Here is a 12,711-nt window from a genome sequence, read left to right as displayed (position 1 = left end):
GAGTATAGAAGTACTTCTATACTCTTTGATGCGGTCTGTTATTTCTTGATAACAGACTGCTGCGAAGTTGCCATAAAAAACAGCATTGCTATGGACGCGGAACGGACCATTTTCTTTAGCGGAAGCAATACAATCGTTTTTAAATCAATAAACTCCTTTTTAAATCAATATTTTGTGTCAAATTATTTATTTATTTTGTAGGTAGCCATGTAATAAGTTCAGCCTGTCGGAGTTGTTATTCGCTATAACAACCGCCTCGCTATTACATTATCCCTTACTTGGCAGACAGCTGGTAACAGTTAAGCCCCGTGATGAGGAGAGAGGCAGAAAATAATAATTCTTGCCTGTTTTAGCGGCGATTCCTCGGACAGATTGCCTATTTGTCAGGGTGTAACGTTGTCAGTTTTTCCATTTAGGGTTTGAAATCTAAACACCTTCAACACATCGCTTCTCAAATTGTCAGGAGTGGTGATCTCCGTTTCCGTGCAGACATTGCTCTCCGCGATTTTTGACAGTATTGTTATGATACAGCGTGGATAACGTGCACAATTGTGTTACAATTCAAAAACGTTATTGTTCATCTGACGAAACAGCATTTCATTTTCACGAGAAAGGCAAGATTGCATTTTATTTTATTTTTTAAATGTAGCCTACATAAAAAAAGCAATATTCGAATAGGAACTTCAGCATTCGAATAGTATTGATTTTTTTAATATTCGAATTATATTCGAATTTTATTTTTGCAGATTGTATTATGGTTGAGGGCAAGGCGGAGGAGGACACATGTTGTCTGGGCATACCACCGATCACACTATTGGTGGGACACAGTTGTGCCGGATTTCACCCCTACACAGTTTGTTGAAAACTTTCGAATGTCCCGGGAGACTTTTGCATACATATGCGATCAAGTCAGGCATCCCATGGGCAGAATGAACACCAATTACCGGATGTCTGTTCCAGTGAAAAAACGTGTAGCAATTGCTCTCTGGAAGCTGGCTACCGGCATTGAGTATAGGACCATTAGCCACCTTTTTGGGGTAGGTCTAAGCACAGTGTTTAACTGTGTTCAGGATTTCTGTGACTCGGTCATAAAGGTCTTGCTCCCTAAACACATCACCACTCCAGATGCTGCTAAGCTGGTTGAAATGTCCACCTTCTTCCATAACCGCTGGAGAATATCACAGTGTGTTGGTGCAATAGATGGAAGCCACATCCCAATCATTGCACCCGAGGAGTATCCCCGTGACTATTTTAACAGGAAAGGATGACACTCGATTATATTGCAAGGAGTTGTGGATGGCAGAGGCCTGTTTTGGGATGTGTGTGTGGGCTATGCAGGGAGTGTGCATGACGAGAGTGCTAAGACAATCAAATTTATGGGAGCGACTAAGTAATGGGGAATTACTTGGTCAAAACAAAATGATCTTCTCTGGCATTAATGTTGGATACTACCTAATCGGTGACCCCGCTTACCCAATGCAGAGATGGCTTATGAAGCCCTTCTCCAACACTGGAAGACTGTCACCTGAACAACACACTTACAATTACAGATTGAGCAGTGCACGTTCGGTTGTAGAGATGGCTTTTGGAAGGTTAAAGGGCCGTTGGAGATGCCTCCTCAAAAGAAATGACTGTAAGCTGGAGCTCAGCAAGAAAATGACGTTGACCTGCTGTGTGCTTCATAATATCTGTGAAGAGCATGGTGACAATTTCATTGAGGAGCGTGTGGACAGGCAGTTAAACATTCAACCTCCAGGTCAGGCAGCATTACCTGAGCATGGTGAGCCAGAAGGGGCAGATATTAGAGCAGCCTTAATCAACTATTTCGGTAGAGAGGAGTGATTGTTTTTAAACATCAATACTGCCAGTTACCTGTTTCCTTCAACATTTAACCTCTAAAAAGCATCTAACAGAAAAAAACATTCAAAATACATATGTCATGGTGTTTATTTGAGTACACTTTGTCTATTTGCGTCTGTATATTTCTTCTAAATGCACCAAAAGTTGGCATTAGTAAATGCCTCATCTGCATACTTAGACATGAGAAATTTTAGAAAACTTGTAATAAAAAAAAAAGAATTGTCTTAAAATCAGATAAAAAAAACTGGGGAAGTTTCATGTGTTTGTTCAATGTTTTTACCTGTTTTGTGGTACATGTATCTGTTGATTATCCCTGTAATTTTGGATAGGTAGTTAATGTGGAATACATTCATCAAATGATATCTTTTAACTGGTTGTGCCTGTGTGTGTTATGCCAAATGAGATTTGTTTGCACGGCACGTTCACATATTCAAAACTGTTTTTTTTTTTTTACATCTTTTCAATTAATATCCAGTCTAGTAATGTGTTATCTGACTTGTTGGAATAGAGAAGGGTGAGAATGTTGGTAAATATATAAATATTTGTTTATTGGCATAGACAAATTACAATAAATAAATAAATAACATGTTAATTAAATTAAAAAACGTAGCCTATTTTTTTGCTTGCGCCTCCATCACTGCCACCATGCGCCCCATGAGCTGAAGCAGAGCGCTTGTGTCTGCCTCCATCTTTGCTGTCATGTCCTTGTTGAGCTGCAAGAACTTATCGTCAGCCTTCTCCATGTACTCCAACAGCTCCTCATTTTCACGCTTTCTTTTTCCTGTGTAGAAAACACAGGGAGGAGGGGGGGGGAGGTTTTAGTTGTTGTAATATAAATACATCTTGTATCTCTGCACTACTAGTGCAAGTCCACACATTACTGCAGATAAGCAACAGTTTGTTTTATATTTGCTGCCATCATATAAATCTAACAATTTATCTGCAAACAATGCACCTGCATGTTGACCATAGCCTACCTATGGTTTCAATAGGACATACTGGCCCTTCATTTAAAGAGACTAGGTTAAATGCTTGTTGGACAATATGTAAGCTGTGAGGCTATGTAGAACATGTAAACATTAAGGAAATGCTTACTACATAGCACAAAATATCTTACCTTGTCTGGCTTGCCGTGATGACACAGAGGTAGATGGTTGCAGTCCGGTGGTGGTGGTGGTAGATCCGTGTCATCATCAACATCCCCTTCATCCCCAGTTACAGACAACTCTATAAACAACCAAAACAGGGAGCAGGTTTAGTTTATAAAGCTCATTCACGGCACACTTTTCACAATAAGACCTGATTCACCTTTATGAAACATCCCTCTTTTTTCTTTGGCCAAAAAAAAAAACATGAGGTGATTTAGCTGTTGTTTAATTGTGTCATAAATAAAAAATCTTCAAATTCAATTCTCATAACAGGAAATAAAAGTGGTTGTGTGTTTGCTCCTCCTAATCATCCCCTGATGTAAGCTACAGACTGCATACAGAGCATGTATTATTTTATCAGTGAGCAAACCTCCAGCTGAATGGTTTGGCTTTTAAAAGTGTTGCACAAAGAGGACATTTTGTTGGTGAATAACAGTTAAATCAAAATCCGATGTAGTATGGACTAAATAGTTGATGAGCACAAAAGTAAAAGTTACCTGCCTGAAAACAACGTGTAGATTCGTTTTAGCATCTCACATCACACTTTTAATCACTATAAGACCACTACTACGGGCAGAAACATTGTGCCAAAATATGAACAATAACGTCGCTGTCAATGGGCTTATCTATTTAACGTTTAACGTTAGATACTGTAAACAGCTAACGTTAAGTTTGATAGCGGTAGCTTGCTACACTTTGCTTGTCATCACCTAACTAATGTTAACCATGCGTATATAACATTAAAACAAGACATAGCTGGCTACACAGTTAAAAAAGACATGATTGACATTGAAACATATGAAATATAAGACCCACCTGAAGCATTGGAATTGTCTGCCTCTCCATTCACCATAGCTTCTAACAAGGCTGTGGCAGAGTTAAGTGCCCCGGTGGTTTGGCATGCCGGTCGGTCACCAAGTATGGAGTCCAGGACGTCGAAATGTGGGGATCTTCTTTGCCGACCACCGCTACCACTTCGCCCAAGCTCCCTTTTTTGGTCCCGATAATCTTTTTTCAATTTTTTAATTTTGTTTATCAGTTGGTCTACACTCCTCTGGTAACCCGCTATCGACATTTCATTCTGTAGCTTTTCAAAGACGGGTTTTGTCCGCACAGCTCCATCCAATTTATTCTGAATTTCTGTGGAGGACCACAAAGCCAGCAAACAGTTCGTTTCCTCCACAGACCACGGTTGTTTTTGTTTTCCGTCCATGCCCAAAGCTAAAGTTAACAGCTGACCGGTGTTTTAAAAATGGCGTCCCAAAGTTTTTGTTGTCGACCGTTACGATAACCCCGCCCCCAGCACCTGACGTAACCGGTTCTTATCTCTAGACCAGCGCAAAGTTGGTGCTGAGTTGGAACCTGTTTTCTTGGCCCAGAGCCAGGTTTATTTGTGTGGAAAAGCAAAGAACCGATTTAAAACTAGGCTCTGGCTCCGAACCAGCACCGCCTTGGTGGAAAAGGGGTATTGTTCACCTTATTCCGCCCCGCCCACTTTTAATACTTCGCGCTTCCGCATTTTGTCATCCGACTTCCGCTAAACTGACACGGCACATCCGGTAGCTATTTCAGGAGTTAGAAGATTGTTTATAGTTAGCCAAAACTTTATCAAAATGACAAATAACGTTAATACCGTAAATGTTTTAAATTGGGAGCACGGAGAAAACTTCATACGACTATCAGTTCGTCTCACATCGTCTCATCCATCGTCGTTGTTAACGTGGCCAGAGGTAACGTTAACCTATGGGAATATTTAACTACGTCCTGTCAGAAGGAGTTGATGGAGCAGCAATAAAAAATTATTTGTAAATAATAAGGAATGAGAATATTTAGGGTTAAGGATAGGAGATTAGGTAATTGGTTAAATATGAATGATTAAATAAGTTCTATAAAATCAGTTGTAAGAAGTGTTTGATGTTTTCAGGAAGCTAGAGACACCTTCTACTGACCTTCATGTAGATACATTTCACCATTTAAATTTCATAAGTAATAAACCAAGATGGTATTCATTTGCAAACTTGACGTGACTTATTCCTTCTAACTAGAAGACTTAATTCCTTTAAGTTTTAAGGGGAATCTACAGAGCTCACATTATATTGTTTTATAATAAATGACTGACAGGTAAAATCTGCTCACACTGTAAAGGTTTATAAAAATAACTATTCATAACAGGTAACATCTGGTCACACTGTAAAGGTTTATAAAAATAACTATTCATAACAGGTAACATCTGGTCACACTGTAAAGGTTTATAAAAATAACTATTCATAACAGGTAACATCTGGTCACACTGTAAAGGTTTATAAAAATAACTATTCATAACAGGTAACATCTGGGCACATTGTAAAGGTTTATAAAAATAACTATTCATAACAGGGAACATCTGGGCACATTGTAAAGGTTTATTAAAAAAACTTCATAACAGGTAACATCTGGTCATTGTAAAGGTTTATAAAAATAGCCTAACTATTCATAACAGGTAACATCTGGTCACACTGTAAAGGTTTATAAAAATAACTATTCATAACAGGTAACATCTGTTTTACAAGATTCACAAGGAGGACAAGTTTGACCTTCCTTTCATAGAGGAGATCGGTAGCCTAATGGTGAAGCCTCTGTCTGCCATTATTCATCACCTTGGACAAGGTTATTAAGTGCACGATATTGAAGAAAAATGCGATAACTCATTAAACAATGCGATATTCGATACGATAATGCTTAAAGTATATAAAATTAACTTAAATTAGATTTAAAATTATATAACCTACATATGTGTTTCACATTCTTTTTGTAACAAGAAAACATCCCTTCAACTTGTGAAAGTGAGTGTTTTACTATATATAAGATGTGTTATTTTAACATCAGTGTAAACCACAGGGTTCAGGTTATCCTACATTAGGTCTATTTAACAACAGAAACTGAATAATCAAATGTAAAAGTAAAACACTGCTTAGTTTTTCATTGTATGAATTATCAGAATCAGAAAGAGCTTTATTGCCAAGTGTGCTTGCACCCACAAGGAATTTTTCTTGGTACTGAAGCTTCCAGTGCACATATACAAATACAAATACAACAAGAAACATAGTAATACAAATTCTAAGAATAAAAATATATAAAAAATAAATAAAAATAGTATAAAAGTAAAAAAGTAGGGTCACAGTTGGGTTTAGTCCGAATAAACATTTACAGATTATGAACATATTTACAGTATTTTGAGTAGTATGAATAATATAAATATAAATATCACCTGAGTTAGAGAATATTGCACTAGACAGTGGGAGTATTGCACTTACAGGCATATGCCTTGGGGGCATGTTAAGTGTTCAGAAGGGAAATGGCCTGTGGAAAGAAACTGTTCCTGTGCCTGGATGTTCTTGTGGCCAGTGATCTGTGTCGCCGTCCTGACGGTAACAGTTCAAACAGGGGGTGTCCAGGGTGAGTGGAGTCTGTGATGATTTTACCTGCTCTCTTCCTCACTCTGGAAGAGTACAGGTCCTGGAGGGTTGGCAGGGGGGCACCAATAATCCTCTCTGCAGTCCAGACTGTCCGTTGTAGTCTCCTGATGTCCGATTTGGTAGCTGAACCAAACCAGACAGTGATGGAAGTGCTTAAAACAGACTCAATGACGGCTGAGTAGAACTGGATCAGCAGCTCCTGTGGCAGATTGAACTTCTTCAGCTGGCGAAGGAAGTACAGTCTCTGCTGGGCCTTTTTCACAATGGAGTCAATGTGATTTGCCCACTTCAGGTCCTGAGAGATGGTAGAGCCCAGGAACCTGAATGACTCCACTGCTTCCACAGTGCTGTTCATGATGGTGAGAGGGGGGAGTGCTGGGGTGTTTCTCCTGAAGTCCACGGTCATCTCCACTGTTTTGAGTGTGTTCAGCTCAAGGTTGTTATAGCTGCACCAGACAGCCAGCTGTTCAACCCCCAGTCTGTAAGCAGACTCGTCACCATTTTGGGTGAGACCGATGACAGTGGTGTCGTCTGCAAATTTCAGGAGCTTGACAGAGGGGTCTTTAGAAGTGCAGTCATTAGTGTACAGGGAGAAGAGCAGTGGGGAGAGAACGCACCCTTGGGGGGCACCAGTGCTGATGGTGAGGGTCCTGGATGTGAGTTTCCCCAGTCTCACTAGCTGCTGCCGGTCCGTCAGGAAGCTGGAGATCCACTGACAGATTGAGGATGGCATGGAGAGCTGAGTCAGTTTGGCTGTGAGAAGATCAGGGATGATGGTATTGAAGGCCGAACTGAAGTCCACGAATAAGATCCGTGCATAAGTCCCAGGTCTGTCAAGATGTTGCAGGATATAGTGCAGTCCCATGTTGACTGCATCATCCACAGACCTGTTTGCTCTGTAAGCAAACTGTAAGGGATCCAGCAGGGGTCCAGTGATGTCCTTCAGATAGGCCAACACCAGTCTTTCAAACGACTTCATGACCACAGACGTGAGAGCGACAGGTCTGTAGTCATTAAGTCCAGTGATTTTAGTTTTTTTGGGAACCGGGATGATAGTGGAGCGTTTGAAGCAGCAGGGAACTTCACACTGCTCCAATGATCTGTTGAAGATCTGCGTGAAGACTGGGGCCAGTTGGTCAGCACAGGCTTTTAGACAAGCAGATGAGATGCCGTCTGGGCCTGAAGCTTTCCTAGTCTTCTGTTTTTTGAAGACTCGGCTCACGTCCTCCACGCAGACCTTAAGCTCAGGTTGGATGGCAGAAGGGGGGAGGAGAGGGGTTGCAGGAGGTGATGGTGGATGTGTGAAGTGCACATCAGAGCGGGTGTGAGGTGTGAGTCTGGGCTTCTCAAACCTGCAATAGAATGCATTGAGAGTGTCAGCCAGTTGTTGATTCTCCACAGATGGGGGGGATGGTGATTTGTAGTTGGTGATGTTCCTCAGGCCTCTCCAGACTGATGCCGGGTCGTTGGCTGAAAACTGGTTTTTCAGCTTTTCAGAGTAGCTTTTTTTAGCAACTCTGATCTCCTTTGTCAGTCTGTTTCTGGCCTGGTTGTACAAGATTTTATCCCCACTTCTGTAAGCATCTTCTTTGGCATGACGAAGCTGTTTGAGTTTCCCAGTAAACCATGGTTTATCATTAGTGAATGATAAGAATGTCCTGGTAGGAATGCATGTATCCTCACAGAAACTGATATATGATGTTACAGTATCTGTGAGCTCATCCAGATCGGTGGCTGCAGCTTCAAAAACAGTCCAATCAGTGCAATCGAAGCAGGCCTGTAGATCCTGCTCTGCTTCGTTGGTCCATCTTTTTACAGTCCTTATTACAGGTTTAGCTGATTTCAGTTTCTGCCTGTAGGTCGGTATAAGATGAACCAAACAGTGATCAGAGAGCCCCAAAGCTGCCCGTGGGACGGAGTGATACGCATTCTTTATCGTGGTGTAACAGTGGTCCAATATATTACTGTCTCTGGTAGGACATGTAACATGCTGTCTGTATTTTGGCAGTTCACGGGAGAGATTTGCTTTGTTAAAATCCCCAAGAATGATTAAAAGAGAGTCTGGGTACCTTTGTTCCATTTCAGCTATATGTTCAGCCAGCTGTTGTAGCGCCGCGCTCACACACGCGTCTGGAGGAATGTAAACATTCGCGAGAATGAATGAGGAAAACTCCCGCGGCGAGTAGAAAGGTTTACAGTTTATGAAATGCGCCTCTAAATTAGGAGAGCACATCTTCTTCAGTGTTGTTACATCTGAACACCAACTTTCGTTAATGTAGAAACACAATCCACCACCTCTCGTTTTCCCCGTTAGTTCCGCGATGCGATCCGCTCGGAACAGCTGGAAGCCCGGCAGATGTAGTGCGTTGTCCGGTATGGCTTCACTCAGCCAGGTTTCAGTGAAGCACAGAGCAGCGGAGTTTAAAAAATCCTTGTTAGTGCGGGTGAGGAGAAGAAGTTCGTCCATTTTGTTAGGAAGAGATCGGAGATTCGCAAGATGAATACTGGGTAGTGCAGTGCGGAGGCCGCGCTCGCGGAGTTTAGCCGGCGCGCTTCCCGCGTTTGCGTCTGACCACGCGTTTTAACAACACCGCTGCCCCTCCAACGAGAATGTCCAGTAAAACGTCTGAGTTATCAAAATCTGTAAAAAACTTGTCTGGTGTGTGTTTCCTAATGTCCAGAAGTTCGTCTTTGGTGAAACTGATAGGAAAAGAATGACTAAACGCAGAACAAACGAACAAAAACAACACAATGACTGGAGAGCTCCACACCGAGGCAGCCATCCGCGGCGCCATCTTGTTCGCCTATATAAACTGATTAAAGCTTATTAAAGCAAAAAAAAAATTATGCATATTGCAATATATACATTTGCGATATTTTGATATATTGTGCTCTACATGTTGTGTTTGGAAACTGCTCTCTGAAACACTTCTCCTCCATGATGTCAAGCCAACGCGAAATCACCTTGCTTACAATGGACTGAGAAACACCAAACCTTTCAGCAAGATCACCCTGAAATAAATTAAAGGGTTAGTTCACCCAAAAATGAAAATTATGTCAGTAATTACTCACCCTCATGTTGTTCAACCCCGTAAGACCTTCGTTCATCTTCGGAACACAAATTAAGAAAAAAAATAAAATAAATGGAGGAGTGAGACAGCTCTCAGTTTAATCAAAAATATCTTAATTTGTGTTCCGAAGATGAACGAAGGTCTTACGGGGTTGGAAAAACATGAGGGAGAGTAATTACTGACAGAGTTTTCATTTTTGGGTGAACTAACCCTTTAAGACGCAGCTTCATCAGAGTCATCAGGAGCTGATACCAAGTGTGTAGCTGAAAGCTGTTGGTGTGTGAACTGGGAAGGTGCTCCGCAACTGAGTGGAATGCATCAATGTCGACCCTGTGTAGAGCTGACAAAGGTGGTCGTTTCTCAGCAGAGTTGAGATTTTGAAGCGTAGTTGTGGTCAGAGACAGATGGATCCTCCCATTGTGTTTCTGCATCCCAGGTCTGGGGCATGTGGCTGTGATCATCCTCACAGTTGTCCACTACAACACTGACTCTCATCGATGTTCTATGGAAATAATAGAACCATAAACATTTTTACATTAGTACTTAAAATAGATTTAAATAGTACTTTTTAAATTAGATTTAAATTAGTACTTAAAATGTAGATTTAAATTAGTAGGCTACTTAAAATGAGAATTAATTTATGATGGCACTCATACTTAGAACAGTGTGAAAAAGAAAGATGCATTAAAAACGAGACAGTATACACACAATCTCCTATATAAATATCTGAGTGAGAGATGTAGCTAGCTGGCCTCCTTACAGGAATAATGTGAGCTATTGTAAGACTGTAATGTACCATAATATATTGTACTATCGTGAATATTCATTCATTCTTTATTTCAGACCCTTAGGTCCATATCAAAGTAAACGAAATATAAGAAATGACATATAGGTGGCCAATGGTAATCATGCAAGATTCGTTGTATTTTGTGAACGGCTCGTTACTAATCTTAAATGTGTAATCTATAATGTATATTCATAGAACGGACTTCATCTAACGTTAGGCTAACAAGCACATAGATAGGTAAGTTAGGAAACAACAGTTAGGTAAGTTAGCTTACCTGCATCTGACAACCTGTTCAGCACCCGTCGGGACTTTTTTACCAGAACATCGTAGTCGAGCCTTTACTCGGGGTAAGGGTGTTCGTTCGTCAGTCTGCTCCCCGTCCATAAAATGGTACCAACACACATAACACACGTGTTCTTCTTCTTAACACACATGGTACGAACACACAGCGCTTGGGTGAGCACTTCAAGTTTAGCGCCTTAATCCGCCATTGCCTCAGGTGCTCCTCGTGTAAATCGTAAAGTACACCACAACATTCCGATCGCTTTAGCCTACATTGTGTTTGTAACACCGTTGGTTAAATTGTTCTATCCTCTTAATCCAATTGTTATGTCAGCCCCTAACTGAGCATATAATACTTTACATAGTTTACCGTTACAACTATAGAATTACGCTAGAAACTAGCGTAGGTCCTTTCAGCCGGAAGTTGAAGTCCCGCTTAGCCGGAAGTAAGATGACAAAATGAGCGTAATGGCGTCGCCCTTGTTGTCATGGAAAATAAGGTGAATTATACCAAAATATCAAGGCAAATTTGGTTTCTCATGTCATGACCCCTTTAAATGATAATGAGCTTTGCTCACCCCGCGTTGTTATAAACGTGGGATTATGAATTATATTGAGAACGTCGTACATAGAAAACATGCTGTAATGTACCCTGAGTGTAAACCTAATGCATTCATCGTGAAGCCTGCAGCAAGGTTTGCAAATTTTGCAAAGATTAATATACATATTAATATAAAGGTTAATAAAACATGTACTCACATCTTCTGGAGGTTCAGCAGGAACATATGAAGGTAAATCAGTAGCAAAACTCGAGAGCACGTAGATGTGAACTTGAGAACTTGTACAATAAATATTCGTACTTGTACATGAACATTTACACTCACAGCTCCAATGTGAAAACCTGTAAAATAAAAATCTGAAGTTGAATGTTGAAATTTGCACTCGCAGACAATAGTCACAAACCTGTATTCTGAATCTGAAGCTGCAGACAAGTAGACACAAATGTGTAAAATGCCATTCACAGAAATACAACGACAGACACAAACTTGTAATATATATTTTGCGTTTAATCTTACATTCACATTCGCGGTACAACCTCAATTAGGCACTGCAACTTCTCAAATCTGTCACTGCAATTTCAAATTTCGCGCCTTGACTTTTGCTACTCTTTTCGCGATATATCAGGTGCAAAACTAACTTGTGCACTTGAAACTCAGAGGTGGTGAGAGAGAAAGGGGGGCGGGAGGAGGGGGGGTCAAAGGAGCCGTTTTATTGGTTAGCACCTAGCCAATGAAATGGGACTTCGATGATGTCACGAAACCCACGTGCACTGAAACGCATTAGACTGATATTAAAAGAAATAAACAATTATCAAACTCAGTAAACACCATGCTAATAATGCATGCTACAGAAAAGCAGATGAGCACAGAATATGAACACAACGCGTTTAATTGAGACAGAGGTATTAAAAGACCAAACTCAGGAAACACCATACAAACAAAGCACACAGAAAAGCAATTGAGCACAGAATATGAACGCAACAATTGTACGTTTTCTTCCCATAGAAAACCAAGAAAACGCTTAATGAGGCTTAATGGATCAACAGTTATATATATTAAAAAAAAAAACAATAACAAAAAACATAATTCGTTGCATTATTAATAAAACACAGGCAGCAAGTTTATTTGCACTGAACACACATTTGCTTTCTTTCGTCATATTCTGTGCTCATCTGCTTTTCTGTAGTATGCATTATTAGCATGGTGTTTACTGAGTTTGATAATATTGTTTATTTCTTTTAATATCAGTCTAATAGCGTTTCAGTGCACGTGGGTTTCGTGACATCATCGAAGTCCCATTTCATTGGCTAGGTGCTAACCAATAAAACGGCTCCTTTGACCCCCCCTCCTCCCGCCCCCCTTTCTCTCTCACCACCTCTGAGTTTCAAGTGCACAAGTTAGTTTTGCACCTGATATATCGCGAAAAGAGTAGCAAAAGTCAAGGCGCGAAATTTGAAATTGCAGTGACAGATTTGAGAAGTTGCAAGTGCCTAATTGAGGTTGTACCGCGAATGTGAATGTAAGATTAAACGCAAAATATATATTACA

The sequence above is a fragment of the Squalius cephalus genome, assembly GCF_949319135.1.
Source record: "Squalius cephalus genome assembly, chromosome: 1".
NCBI lineage: Eukaryota > Metazoa > Chordata > Actinopteri > Cypriniformes > Leuciscidae > Squalius > Squalius cephalus.
This window is presented reverse-complemented; position numbering follows the sequence as displayed.